This window comes from Triturus cristatus, chromosome 9 (genome assembly GCF_964204655.1).
Source record: "Triturus cristatus chromosome 9, aTriCri1.1, whole genome shotgun sequence".
Taxonomy (NCBI): Eukaryota; Metazoa; Chordata; class Amphibia; order Caudata; family Salamandridae; genus Triturus; species Triturus cristatus.
Genome location: NC_140592.1, coordinates 62,135,501 through 62,150,072, shown reverse-complemented (window position 1 = coordinate 62,150,072; position 14,572 = coordinate 62,135,501).

Genomic DNA, 14,572 nt, shown 5'->3' with positions numbered 1-14,572 from the left:
CAAACCAGGATGCGGCACACCAGGAGACAGCACAAGTAGTTTATTGTGCACCAAAGTTAAGGACAACATGTTTTATCCAGTAACTTCCTGTACAACTAATTCCTATAGAAATAGGTTTCAGAGTTTATGAACTTAGACAACATACTTCACGTATTTCATATGTCTCAGAATCAGCAGTGCATCAAAAACGTTTAAAATGAAAGTTGAATAAATCATAAAGCAATATAAATCACCTGCAATTCATTGTTATAAGCATCACAATACATGCTATTAATTAACGCTAAATGTGTAAGAGTCATCGGCCTGTGTTTGTTCATAACATTTAGGTGTAATAAAGTTTTTGGACTGCCATAACAACAGCGGGTCCACTGCACTACTGATCATACTTATTCCAAAGGGCATAATTGTTAACCGCAAGTACCTCGCAATGCATTATGCCACCATATATTTCCACAGCTTTGACAAATATCTTCAAAGTGTGAATGCTGTGAAACGAATAAAGTTTTAAATTCAAACTATATCATCTCGGCACAATGGAATCAATCTGGCATTCTAACAATTATTCAAGTGCGTGAGATGCTTAGCAATGGTTTCTATACTATGTACAAATACAATTTCTGACCATATCTTTGGACTCCTTGACAATTTTATGACAAATGCCATTTAGTGAATTCATGTCACCTAATTGATATGTGAGCCTCTACTGCTATAATTCAGTACCTAAGTAGCTCTTTCCCAGTGCAATTATTTAAGTATGTGCGGTGCTTGACAATGGTTTCTATACTATGTATAGATATGATTAAAGACCATATCTTTGGACTCCTTGACAATTTTATGACAAATGCCATTTAGTGAATTAATGTCACCTAATTGATATGTGAGCCTCTACTGCTATAATTCAGTACCTAAGTAGCTCTTTCCAAGTGCAATTATTTAAGTATGTGCGGTGCTTGACAATGGTTTATATACTATGTATAGATATGATTAATGACCATATCTTTGGACTCCTTAATAATTTTATGACAAATGCCATTTCGTGAATCCATATTTTGCAGTTAATGCCACCTAAATTGTATGTGAGCCACTGCTGCTGTAATACAGTACATAAGTAGTTCCTCCCCAGTACTGCCTGTGAGTATCTTTGAATCCATGTATGCCTTTCTTAGGAGCAATCCCAACTGCAAAATCGCTCTTTTTTTCTATATGCGATATCCTCGTAAAACCATAAGATTTGCAATATCCTTCTGAAACCATAAGATTTTAGCATTTTTAACCAGGAATAAGTCTCTGGTGCTAAGTGAATGGGACTGGGGTGAGTGAATGTCCTCTAACACAGGTAGAAAATGGCTGGAATCTGACCGGGGCGTCATTCTGTCTGAAGGTTACCTAATCATCATAGGAAGCCGTGTGGTAACCCACAAATGTGTACTTGTTTGCCACACTTTGATGCCACATTGTGGCTTAATATAGACAGTAGACTTTCCAAATCTTCTTCCTCCTATAAAATTGTGAAAGAGTGACACAAATCAAAAAGATAATAAACTAAAATATAAACTAATTAAAAGATGGGAATAGCAGTGACTGTTACTTTCTCTACATCTAGCGCCCATTGTGAGTTGCAAGCTCCTCTCCACTATTCAGACCTTTGGGAGTTTTGCAATTTAAATCAATGATGTATCTTGACTCTAGAATTCGTAGTTTCTTCTCTCTATCTCCCCCCTCAAATGTGTGATGGAATTCTGTCGATTCCCAAAAATTGGAGACAACTGTTTTTACTCTTATGTTTATCGGCAAAATGCTGGGCAACCAGATAGTTGAAGTCTCTGTTAGTTATTGCGCGGAGGTGTTGTAGAATTCTAATTTTCAGTGGGAGTTTGGTACTACCTACATACTGGAGACCACAAGGGCACTCCAATACGTAGATAGTAAAGGAACTATTGGAATTAATGAATTGTTTTATTTTTCTCGATCCCTGCTCCTGACGGATATTTCTTGCAGTTTTTTCCATTTTGACAGGCTTTGTAGGTTCCGCATGTAGTGAAACCTTTTACTGTTTCTAGCCAATTGGCGGTTGGGGTACCCTGGGAATAGCTATGTACAAGGCGGTCCTTCAATGACCTCGGTCATTTATAGGTTATTTGTGGGGTTCCACCTATGCATTTGCCTATTATGGGATCAGCCACAAGAAGATTCCAATGGGCCTTCATGGCTGTCCTTAGTGCTCTGACTCCCCTGCTGAAAGTGGTTATCATTCTTGGCACTTCGTTGTATTCCTGACTTTGTATTACGATTTTTTCTAGCAGATGTGTTAAACAACAGATCTCTTTGTGTTTTGCTTTGTACTTTCTCTTTAGCTTGAGCTAGGAACCTATTATTGTAGCCCCTGTTTTTAAAGTGTGTTATCATAGCCTGCTGCTCTGTGATAAAGTCTTCATTTGTGTTGCAATTGTGGCGAGCACGCAACATTTCCCCAATAGGGGATACTCTGTACTAGGGGGATGAGATGATGACTGGCAGCGCGCAAAACCGTATTGCGGGCTGTTTCTTTGCGGAACAAACGGGTCATGATGCTGTGCCCTTCAATGGCTACCGCTATGTCTAGAAATTCACAGTAACTGCACTGATTTTGTGGGTAAACTTCAGATTCAAATTGTTAACCCCAAATTCATGAAGGAATTTCTGAGTCAAATGTTCGGGGCCATCCCAAATAAGGAACAAATCGTCGATATATCTGATCATTATAGGTATATGGTCAGTATATCGTTCATATCTGTCCATCCAAACAATTTGTTCCTCCCACCAGCCTAGGAACAAGTTTGCTAGGCTGGGGGCGAAACATGTGCCCATAGCTGTGCCGGACCGCTGTCGGTAGACAGATTTCTCAAAGAGGAAAATATTTTCTTTTAAACAGAAAAGCATAATTGTATCCACCATCGTATTATGTTGCCATAAACTGATATGTCTGCTCTTTAGGAAATGCATGCATGCAGGCAGCTACCCCCATTTTTTGTTCAATGCACGTATAAAGGGAGCAGACATCTAGAGCTATCATAAGATAGCTGTCCTCCCATTGGACATCATGTATCCTATGCAGAAATTCAGAGCTATCTTTACAATAGGATCTCGTTTTCAGCACATATTTTGATAAAAATTAATCCCAAAAAATTGAAGTATTCTCCAATAGTCCCCCATTGGAAGAGACTATTGGGCGCCCTGCTGGATTAGTGGCGTCCTTATGGATTTTTGGGAGAAAGTACAAGCACGGCATGCGTGGATTTTCCATTCTCAGAAAATTGTACTCCTCGGTATCCAATAGTCCTCTTTGGTGCCAGTTCACCAAATGTTTGTGGTATTCCTTTATTGTTCGTTTGTGTTTGTCCCAATTGAGTTCATAGCACGTCTTATCCGTAAGTTGTCTCATTGCCTCAGCTCTATACATAGTCACATCCATAACGACAACATTGCCTCCCTTGTCGGAGGGCATGATGATGATACTTGAATCCTTTTCCAGATCATTGATTGCTTTCCTCTGGATTTTTGGTAAATTGTCCCGTTTGATGTTTGGGATTTTATTCCGCATTTTCATCAATTCGATTATAATTGCCGAGCTGTATACCTCAATATTGTCAAAAGGGACATTCGGATTAAATTTAGATTTCATTTTTAATCCGCTATGGCTGGCTTGATTATTTGGTATGCCCCAATGTTCCACAATTGAACTGATATCTCTTTCTTGGCTTGATTCATTGCCAGTTTCCAAATCATGTAAGTCCCACATCAAGTCCATCTCTCTTCCATCTAGATCAGTATGGGCCATTATATCTTCATGAGCTCCTGTTGGTTTCTTAGACCCAATCGCCATTTTGAACAGTTTCATTAATTTAAGCTTCTGAATATATAGGAACAAATCTATCCTAGTATCCATGTAGTTGAAGTCATTCGTGGGGCAAAATGATAGTCCCAATTGCAACACTGATATTTCATCCATTTTTAGCACTCTTGATGACAGATTGATCACTGATCTATTTTGTGAGGGATCTTCCATTGACTGTGTTGCATATGGTATGCCTCCTCTCCTTCGTCTTCTTAATTTGAGTCTTTTTTTGTCCCTTGTCCTCTTCCTCTTTTGGGACCTTTGCCTCTTCCTCTGCCCCTTGTTGGTGGTTTGTCCGATTGGTTTTGATCTTTCTTCTGTTTTAGAATCTGGAACTCGTGAAGGAATGTCAGTGGGCGCGCACCTAAAGGGCCACCTGCGCTGCGTTCTTCTGAATTAGTGCTTGGATCAGAGCTTGATCCAGTTGAGTGCCTCTCCTTGTCGGTTATTATTGATGGACCTGAAATTTCTTTGAGCCCAGTACAGGAAGTTACTTGATAAAGGCGAAACACATCGTCCTTCACTTTGGCGCACAATAAACTATTTGTGCTGTCTCCTGGTGTGCCATCGAGGTGGAGTGAAGGAATATATATATATATATATATATATATACACTCACACACACCACCTATGTAGGCGGCCCCCACCAGTTTTACCTGTGGACAAAATGTGTCCCCTTAAAATTCAATTCTTGAGACTCCACTGTTTTTATTACTTACACATTAGTGATAGGGTTAGAAAATTGTGATGATGATGGGAGGTTGTCAGGGGCCGGGGTTACCTTCTCCTCTTCCACTCCCCGATGTTTCCGCCTTTCAGTCACCGGACCCTGCCCCGCTTTGGACGGCGTCTTCAGAGTCCCCCCCCTTCCGGGTACTGACCCTTTCAGGATCAGACGGAGGACTACGGGCACCGCCCCCAGGGGTGGAGCCACCTCGCGTCATCAGACGTGAAAAGACCGGCAGCCAATGAAGAGGAGGTCGACATCGGGAAGGAGGAAGTAGAACAACGGAGAAGAGAGGAGGATGCGAGGAATCATGTGGTAGCGGGGACCCCAGAGGACGAGAGTGCAGCGGAGCCTGGAGGCCAACGACCCTGTGAAGCGCCCTGCCACGGTCCCGGAGGACGGTGGCTCGAACAGGTACGGCAGCGTTTGCTAGGTACCGGGAGGCGGGTCGACCATAAAGCCGAGGGAGGAGTGGGGCCGCCCGGTGGGGAATCCTGACCTCTGCGCATCCCCCTCTCTCACTTTTGAGGTGGTGGAACCCCTCCCTTAACGACCTACGATAAGATAGCTGGTGACATCCCGCACTCCCTTTCCCTTAACCGAAACAAGACCACAATATTCCTAATCGGTCTCTTTTCTTTTCTACCCTACCCTCGTGACACCGCTGGACAACTGGTTCCGGATCGAGGGGACAAGACAAGCATCTTCAAAGAGGGAGAATCTATCCCCCCTGGAGAAGGAAGCACAAGCCTCAACCCCTTCATTATTCGCATTTTCTTTTGTTGTCTGACTCTGACATTTCTTGGTTATACACGGAAACAGTTGACTATTCCCCATTAAAACCTATAAGACTACCACGCCTGAGTCGTGCTGTTTCTGCCAACTCTTACCAGTGGTGGAGAATGCGGGCACGATAACCTCCCGTAGCCGGCATTATCATGGAGAACCTCATACAGCATATAGTAGAGGGGCAGAAGAAGCTCGAATGGGCAGTAGAACGGCAGATCTCCGTCGCCCAGGCGGACCGCGACACCTTCAGGGATCTCATGAAGGCACAGTTAGAGACTCTCCTTAAGGTCGTGGAAGAGCCCGCAGCATCCCCAGCAGGTCAGAGAGTACGCGTGGCTGTCTCTGCGCTACCTACAGTGTCCCTACAAAAATATACCGTAGGGGAAGATCCTGATGCCTTCCTATTGAATTTTGAAAGAGCGGCCAGAGCATCCGGCTAGCCAGTGGCGAAGTGGCCCTTTTATTTGGCCCCCCCTCCTGTCGGGCGAAGCGCAAGCAGCGTATCAGGTGGCTAACGCAGGGGGAGTCACGCCATATGAGGAGATCAAGGCCCTAATTTTAGATCATTTAGGCCTGGACTCTGAAGCTTATCGACTACGTTTTAGGAAGGAAAAGGGAGCCCCTGGCGATACACCCAAGACTCTCTATTATAAACTTAAGCTGGCGGCCGAAAAATGGCTAAAACACACAGACCATTCCAAAGAAGAACTTATGAATACCATCATCCTGGAGCAGTTTCTGGACTCCCTACCCTTTAATAAGCAAAGATGGTTGCGCAAGCATGCTAACCTATCCGTTGAGCAAGCGGTTGACATGGCCACGTCCTACTCCCGTGCTCAACCCTGGTCCCCCTCCTGGGAGCCAGAAAAATCGACCAAAGCTCCTCCTGCACCTAGGAAAGCCATCCGACCCATCAGAGAACCAGAGAGGGTGCGTCAGGGGTGTTACGAGCCTCCCATACCTCGTGGACCCCAATGTTTTGAGTGCGGAGAGTGGGGCCATATTGCACGGGCGTGTCCTAGGAAAAAGACCAAGGAACCTATGGATGTCAGCTATCTTCCTCGAAGCCTCATGTACACCGCCGAAGTGGGGTCATGCTTTCACGTAAGTCTGATGGTTAATGGGAGAAGAGCACTGGCCCTTTTGGACTCGGTGTGTAGACAGTCCGTGATACGGGCATCATTGGTACGGCCCGATCAAGTCCTCCCTAAAAGAACCGTACTCATAGGGTGTGTACACGGGGATGTACGTTCTTATCCACTGGCCCGTGTCTCCTTGGAAACCCCTAAAGGAGTTCGTGCGACTGTGTCAGTAGGGGTGTTGGAGACTCTACCCGAAGAGGTTATTTTAGGAGTAGATAATCCAGACTTTTTGGCCATGTTTATATACTCACTAAAACAAAAGAACCTTATGAACTCCCTGGGAAAAGAGAAAACAGCCTTTTTAACGGAGGAACCATGGCTAACGGATAAAGACTTCCGCTGGGCTCAGCATAATGATGCTTCTCTCACCCACGCCTGGGAAGAAGCTAGAACCACCCCAAAGGACCACCCACGATCATATCCTTATTTTCTTATATCCCATGACTTATTATACCGGTTGGCAGGACCCCGGGATAAACCACAATTACTGGTTCCCCGCGAATTTCGAGAGCAACTTTTGTTTTTTGCTCATTCCCATTTATTGGCCGGCCATGTAGGGGCGGAAAAAACTACCCAGGGGCTACTATGACATTTCTATTGGCCAGGAATCTACGCTCAGACCAAACAATACTGTAGGGAATGCCCAATCTGTCAGAGAAAGAATCCTTACACTACCCCTCCTGTTCCCTTACAACCACTCCCTATAGTAGGAAAACCCTTTGAGCGGGTGGGCCTAGACCTCATCGGACCACTACCTAGATCACCCAAAGGGTTACAGTATGTGTTGGTCTTAGTGGACTATTGCACCAGATTCCCAGAAGCTTTTCCTCTCCGGGCACCCACTACTTCTAACATAGCTGATAAGTTAATTGAATACTTCTCTCGCGTGGGATTCCCTCGCCAAATACTGACGGATCAAGGAACCCCTTTTGTTTCTAAACTCATGTCTCAGGTCTGTGGGATGTTAGACGTAAAACACATTAAATCATTAGTGTATCATCCCCAGACCGATGGCTTAGTGGAACGTTACAATGGGACCTTGAAATTGACTCTGAAGAAGATGTTGAGCAGCGAGGACAAGGCTTGGGACCGGCTCCTTCCCCTAGCTCTCTTTGTCATACGGGGACAGGTACAAAGCAGCCTCGGTTGTTCCTCTTTTGAATTATTATATTGTCGGCAGCCGAGGACCCTGTTAGAGATGACAAGAGAAGCCTGAGAAAGGATCCCCGGGACACCAACAGTTTGCTTGAATACGCCCAACATCTGCGCTCCAGGATAGGAAAACTCCGAGACCTAGCCCACGCCAACCTAGAGAGAAAGCAACTCCGTCAAAAACAGGGATATGATAAAGGAAAAAAATGGAGAACCCTGAGGGTGGATGATTGGGTTCTAATTCGATTGCCCTCCTCCCTCTCCAAAGGAATAAACGAATGGAAGGGCCCCTTTAAAGTCATAGAAACCATTGGGAAGACCACCTACAGGATCCGCCTAGGCCCTAACAAGACCCAATTATACCATATTAACATCTTAAAGAAGTGGTTGGGACCCCTTCCCGTCGATGTCCATTTAGTGACTTCTCCGGTTCTACCAGAATGCTCTCTGGAAAACCTGGTGGTTAACCAAGACTTAACAGTAGACCAGCAAAAAGAAGTGTTAGAGGTAACCCTTGAATTCAGATCCCTCTTCTCAGACCTCCCCAGAAAAACCCGAGTTCTAGAACATTGCATAACAACCGAGGAGGGGAAGGTGATAAAACTAAAACCATATCGCATTCCGGCCTCCAGAAGGAGAGCAGTCACCGAAGAAGTCCACAAAATGCTGCATATGGGAGTTATCCAACCCTCACGAAGTGAGTGGTTCTCCCCTATTGTGCTAGTACCAAAACCTGACGGGTCAATACGATTTTGTATTGATTTCCGTGCGGTAAATGCTATCTCCAAGCTAGACGCTTACCCTCTCCCTAGAGTAGATGAACTGGTCGAGAGACTTGGCGAAGCCAAATATATTACAACCTTAGACCTAACAAAAGGGTATTGGCAGGTACCCCTGAGACCAACTGATAAAGAGAAAACAGCCTTCTCTACTCCTGAAGGCCTATTCGAGTTCACGGTACTCCCCTTTGGTCTACACGGAGCCCCGGCAACTTTTCAGAGACTAATGAATAAGATACTGTACCCCCATCAACAGTATTCAGCAGCGTATCTGGATGACATCATTATTTACAGCCGCACCTGGAAAGACCATCTTAGACATTTTCACCAGATACTGCAAGCGCTAAAAACAGCCGGACTACATATTAACGCACAGAAATCCCGCGTGGGGTTCAACAAAGTGATATTTCTGGGGTACGTGCTCGGGAACGGGTGTCTCGAACCTCAGGAAGAAAAGATAAAAGCCATAACCAACACTCCAGTACCCTCCACAAACCGGGAAATCCGGGCCTTTTTGGGTCTCACTGGCTATTATCGCCGATTGATCCCTCAGTACTCTGACATTTCTGCTCCCCTAACCAATCTGTTACAAAAGGGGGTCCCCAACAGGGCCTTATGTATTCCATCCCCCGCGGTTCTTACTGCTTTCAACGCTTTGAAAAGGGCTATCACTAGCCATCCCGTACTGATTTCACCTGACCATTCTCATCCCTTTATACTCCAGACGGACGCCTCCGATGTGGGTATAGGTGCCGTCCTCTCACAGATCGCTTTCGACGGTACGGAACGTCCGGTCCTTTATGTCAGCCGGAAACTATTTCTTCGAGAAAAACAGTATCCCACCATCGAGAAGGAGTGTCTCGCCATCAAATGGGCCATAGATAAATTGTGGTATTATCTTGAGGGTGCCCATTTTGTTTAATATACAGATCACGCTCCTCTCGTATGGATGAGTAGAACCAAGGGGAACAATCCTAGGGTGATGACATGGTTCCTGTCCCTCCAACCCTTTTCCTTCGAAGTCCACCACAGGAAGGGTTCCTTTAACGCTAATGCTGACTTCTTGTCCCGTTTCTCATTCGGCCCCGATCGGGACGAATCTAGGGGAGGGGTGTGTCAGGGGCCGGGGTCTGGGACACCGGTGTTACCTTCTCCTCTTCCACTCACCGATGTTTCCGCCTTTCAGTCACCGGACCCTGCCCCGCTTTAGACGGCGTCTTCAGAGTCCCCCCCCCTTACGGGTACTGGCCCTTTCAGGATCAGACGGAGGACTACGGGCACCGCCCCCAGGGGTGGAGCCACCTCGCGTCATCAGACGTGTAAAGACTGGCAGCCAATGAAGAGGAGGTCGACATCGGGAAGGAGGAAGTAGAACGACGAGACGAACAACGGAGAAGAGAGGAGGATGCGAGGAATACTGTGGTAGCGGGGACCCCGGAGGACGAGAGTGCAGCGGAGCCTGGAGGCCAACGACCCTGTGAAGCGCCCTGCCACGGTCCCGGAGGACGGTGGCTCGAACAGGTACGGCAGCGTTTGCTAGGTACCGGGAGGCGGGTCGACCATAGAGCCGAGGGAGGAGTGGGGCCACCCGGTGGGGAATCCTGACCTCTGCGCACCCCCCTCTCTCTCACTTTACAGGTGGTGGAACCCCTCCCTTCACGACCTACGATAAGATAGCTGGTGACATCCCGCACTCCCTCTCCCTTAACCGAAACAAGACCACAATATTCCTAATCGGTCTCTTTTCTTTTCTACCCTACCCTCGTGACACCGCTGGACAACTGGTTCCGGATCGAGGGGACAAGACGAGCATCTTCAAAGAGGGAGAATCTATCCCCCTGGAGAAAGAAGCACAAGCCTCAACCCCTTCATTATTCGCATTTTCTTTTGTTGTCTGACTCTGACATTTCTTGGTTATACACGGAAACAGTTGACTATTCCCCATTAAAACCTATAAGACTACCACGCCTGTGTCGCGCTGTTTCTGCCAACTCTTACAGAGGGTATCAACGTAAGAGACCCTAATCACCATTGTTATAATCTGGCTCCTGAATGTAACATGAAATCGAAATTAATACACAGTCTCTTGGGTACATGTGGGACAGTCTACACTTGATTGGCATCAACTTGGATGAGACACTGACCATGCCTTCTTTCTAGATCCCCTTTCCATGTCCTCTCTTTCCTCTTTCAGTGCCTTACTTCTAGATCGGCTTTCTGTTTCCTTTAACTGTGTCCTCTTTCTATGTCCTCTGACTTTGTATCATCATGGTTCTATCTCCTCTGAGTAGATCTTCTTTCCATGTCCTCTCTTTCCCCTTTCAGTGCCTTACTTCTAGATCCTCTTTCTGTTTCCTTTAACTGTGTCCTCTTTCTATGTCCTCTGACTTTGTATCATCATGGGTCTAGGAGGATGCTGTACTGACTGGTGGTGACCTTCGTTCCTCTTCCCCACTATGCTCTTCTGGTGTTTTTGAGGAGATATTCGGAATATTGTTGGTGTCCGATCTTGAGAATATCAAGGGTTCTCCAAAGCTCTTTTTGAAGGGGTTGAGCAATGCCTATCACCTCTGGTAGGAGCCTGTAAATTAAGTCGGAACTTGTGAAATGGATAGAGAAGTAATGTGTGTGGGGGGTTGTTGGGGGCAGGTTAATTCCTCATGTACAGAGTCAACGGAGCCCCTTAGACTAGCATGACTGGAAACCAAAGACCCACCTATGCACAGACGCAATACTGCTCCACCGATGCACTTCAACCTTTCTGTTGATGGAGCAAAAGTAGTGATCAAATGTGTGGTTACATCGCCTGCTCGAAGGCCCCATAGCAATGCTTTGTGGCTGTCACTAGGAAGCTGTGTTTTGAAACCCGGAAGTAGACGTGTTTTGAAACCCGGACGTAGACGGAATCAACCTCAGTTTCAGGAATCGAAGTCAATAAGGGGAGAGATGGTAACATGTTCTCACCTCTCACTGACCTGGAGCCAGAGACCCAGCAGAGGGTCGCTCTGACCTCTTAACACACTCCGAAGCCCTACAGCTCCCTCCGGGCCCCTGATTAAGTGTCCAGGCTGCCCACAACAATGGCCTTCTTTAAGTAACTGGGATGCGTTCCATACGGCTGGCCTGAAACAACCAGCAATGGTACAAGTGTTGGCATGCCTCTTGGGCACAAGGGTGCTGAACAGCCACGGCTCACCTGCTCTCTGGTCTGCAACGCCAGAAGGCCACCGGATCCCTGCTCCAGCTGTCAGTCTGCGGCCTGTCTCAGCTGCCTCTCTCTGCATAGGGTCACCGATGACCCTCTGCAGCTGCTGACTGGGCAGGGACCTTGCATGACTTCAGCGTGGTGTCATTCCTGACCGCCATCCAATGTTTGGATGTAAAGTGGCCATTCGGCATGGTCACTAGAAGGGGGCTTCTTCTAACAACAGCAGCGTTGCGACGAGAAAACGCAGAGTTCACAATCTCGAGCCTTCACTAACTGGTATGAGTGCTCTATCCAAGTTTGGGAGAAAGTATTTGTAAACTACCAAGTGGCCTCATGCCAAGTATGGATTTTTAGCCAAAAGCACTTTGCATTCTGGGATTTGTAGTTTCACCTTTAGGATTCCAAATATATGCTTGCAAAGCCAGAACGCAGAGCACTGTTTGATAAAATGCCAGAACTGGCTGAAGGTGTTATGCATGAAATGGACGAGTTACTATTTGTATTTTCCAGGTGCCTTGAACGATGGGGGTGTAATCCGTGTTGCCACTTCCTTCTTTCTTGACAGTCACATAAGCCCTTGGTCTCCTCTTGTGGCCATCAGTGAAGATGGCCTCTTTCATCATGGACATACCCAAAAAAGGACGGTGGTTCCTTCCACCAGCTTCTAACTCCGCTTACCCTAGGCCGGCGCAGAGCTGCGGAGACTCATACCAGCTTCCCCAGTTCCAAAGGTAGGTGGCTCAGGCCACAGCAAGCCCGCAGCGGCTGAACGCAGGGTAGGTCGGTCGCCAAACGCGAGCAGCGACAAATGTGAGTATCCGTGTCACCTCCTACTGGAGGCTTTCTACGATCTCGCATCATCGAAGTGACATTGTGATAACTCTGTTCTCCTTCATAATCGCTCCCTATAGGATATAAGGAACGCCAGTTAGCGTCCGTTCAGGCACATGCAACGGGGTCCCTATAAAACCTAATACTTGGGTAAGATGGACACGAGAAGAGTCTAGGCTGTTCACATATGACTCTGTCAACGAAGCATACGCTCCAGGTGATGTGAGATAATTTAACACGTGTGTGGGTGCGATTCAGGGGCGATCTACCGACACTGGTTATGTCTCTGAGGTGGCATGGATGTGCATGGAAGTCTATTGTGGCTCATGCTGTGATTCTCAAACTGAAGTAGGATACTTCGCCCAAGACAGAATGATGGGGGGGGGGGGGCGAGTACCTGCTTAGCCTTTGCTTACAAACTCCACTGCCAATGATATCGTATGATGGTGTTTTAATGTTCCGTCTCTCTCTTTTCTCCTTTCCCCTTTCCATAGGTTTTATCCCAGAAGGTGTACTATATATCTGTGTGACCTTTACAGGGTATGGTAACAGACACGTGCACTGTCCCCCCCTTGTGAGTAGATAAGGATTATTGGTCCTGAAGAAATGCCACGATCATTTAGACAGTAAAGGGCATGAGTCATGTCGATCCACATCCTTACCTATAATGTGCCAAAGTGGACCATTCTATCCACCTCTCACCTGAATGTATATTTTTTATCCTAACATAGGAACCCAGCGATTACATTGGTATTTTGGGCTCTTATAGTTATTTTTATCGTACACTTCTTCCACTCTACTCACCACATATACACACTCTCCTCATTACACCCCACGCTCCCCATCGGCAAAAAGAGAAGAACTCCAGCAAAGAGCCCCCTGCAGGGCCTGTTGGGCATTGCAACGCCAGCCCAACGAGGAGCTGCCCGGTGACGAAGCATGACACCCCCTGGGGTGTGTGAGGGCCCTTGATCCTATTAGGAGCACCCCCCTCGCTTTCTCTTGGTAAACCTATATCTTCTCACAGGAACTGCATACCCCTTTCTTGAAACAATATTTTCTCCATACTATATTTTTAACTCTATATTTTGAGCAAACACCCCAGAGGCTGCGCTATTTCAGGATGAGTCAGTTGATTTATTCATCTGAATTTCCCAATCGCCCATATCTAACTGTGTTTTCATAAATCCTTAATAATTCATTTTCCATTCAAATATGTGGCCTCCTTTTTCTTTCATTGTCACCGAATCTGTTCTTATGACGTTCCCTTCACTCTAAGCTGCACAGACCACGTCTAACCTCAGCATTGAACATATGCACCACTGATCGTATACAAACATCAACAACCACCAGTCACAATCGATTAATGGGCTTCCTAGTTCCACACAAAAGGATACCCATCGAGTGTGCGCCATGATGCCTCGCACATGATGGTTAGAGCTATACAAATGTGAATACAATAACGTACAAGGTGGATTTAGGGTGCCAGAGGTAGACCCACTCAATTCAATTCATTGCATTTGTAAAGCACACAACTACCTCCGAGGGGGTGTCTCGGCGCTAGCGGAGAGCACATGAGAGGAAAAGAGAATGTGACAATTACATAGCTTAAGAGAGGTATCGAACGAGAAGGTTTTGAGATAGATTGAGCGGCAAAGAATTCCACAATTAGGAAGCCAGGTATGTAAAGGAGTGTCCGCCTCGTCTTGCTTTACGTATGCGGGGAACATACAGAAGCTTCAGGTTGTTGGGCCTCGGGGCTCTGGACTGGGAGTAAAACCTAAGTCTCCTCCTAAGATATAGCGGGCCCTTGAGGGTGTAGCCTCTAAAAACAAAAGTGAGCGCCTTAAATTGGATTCTCTTAGTCATGGGTAGCCAATGAAGATGCCGCAAATGAGAGAGAGAGATGAACAAGTGGGCTGAGGATTTTGTGCCCTTACCAGAGTCACAGCAATGGATGGTTCAGCAGCTTAACCTGGGTCGGAGGCCACCAGGGAGTGAACCAGCACCACAGGTGGGGCACAGCAAGAACAGAGGTGTGGAGACCTGCTCACACTAGTGACAGTAAAT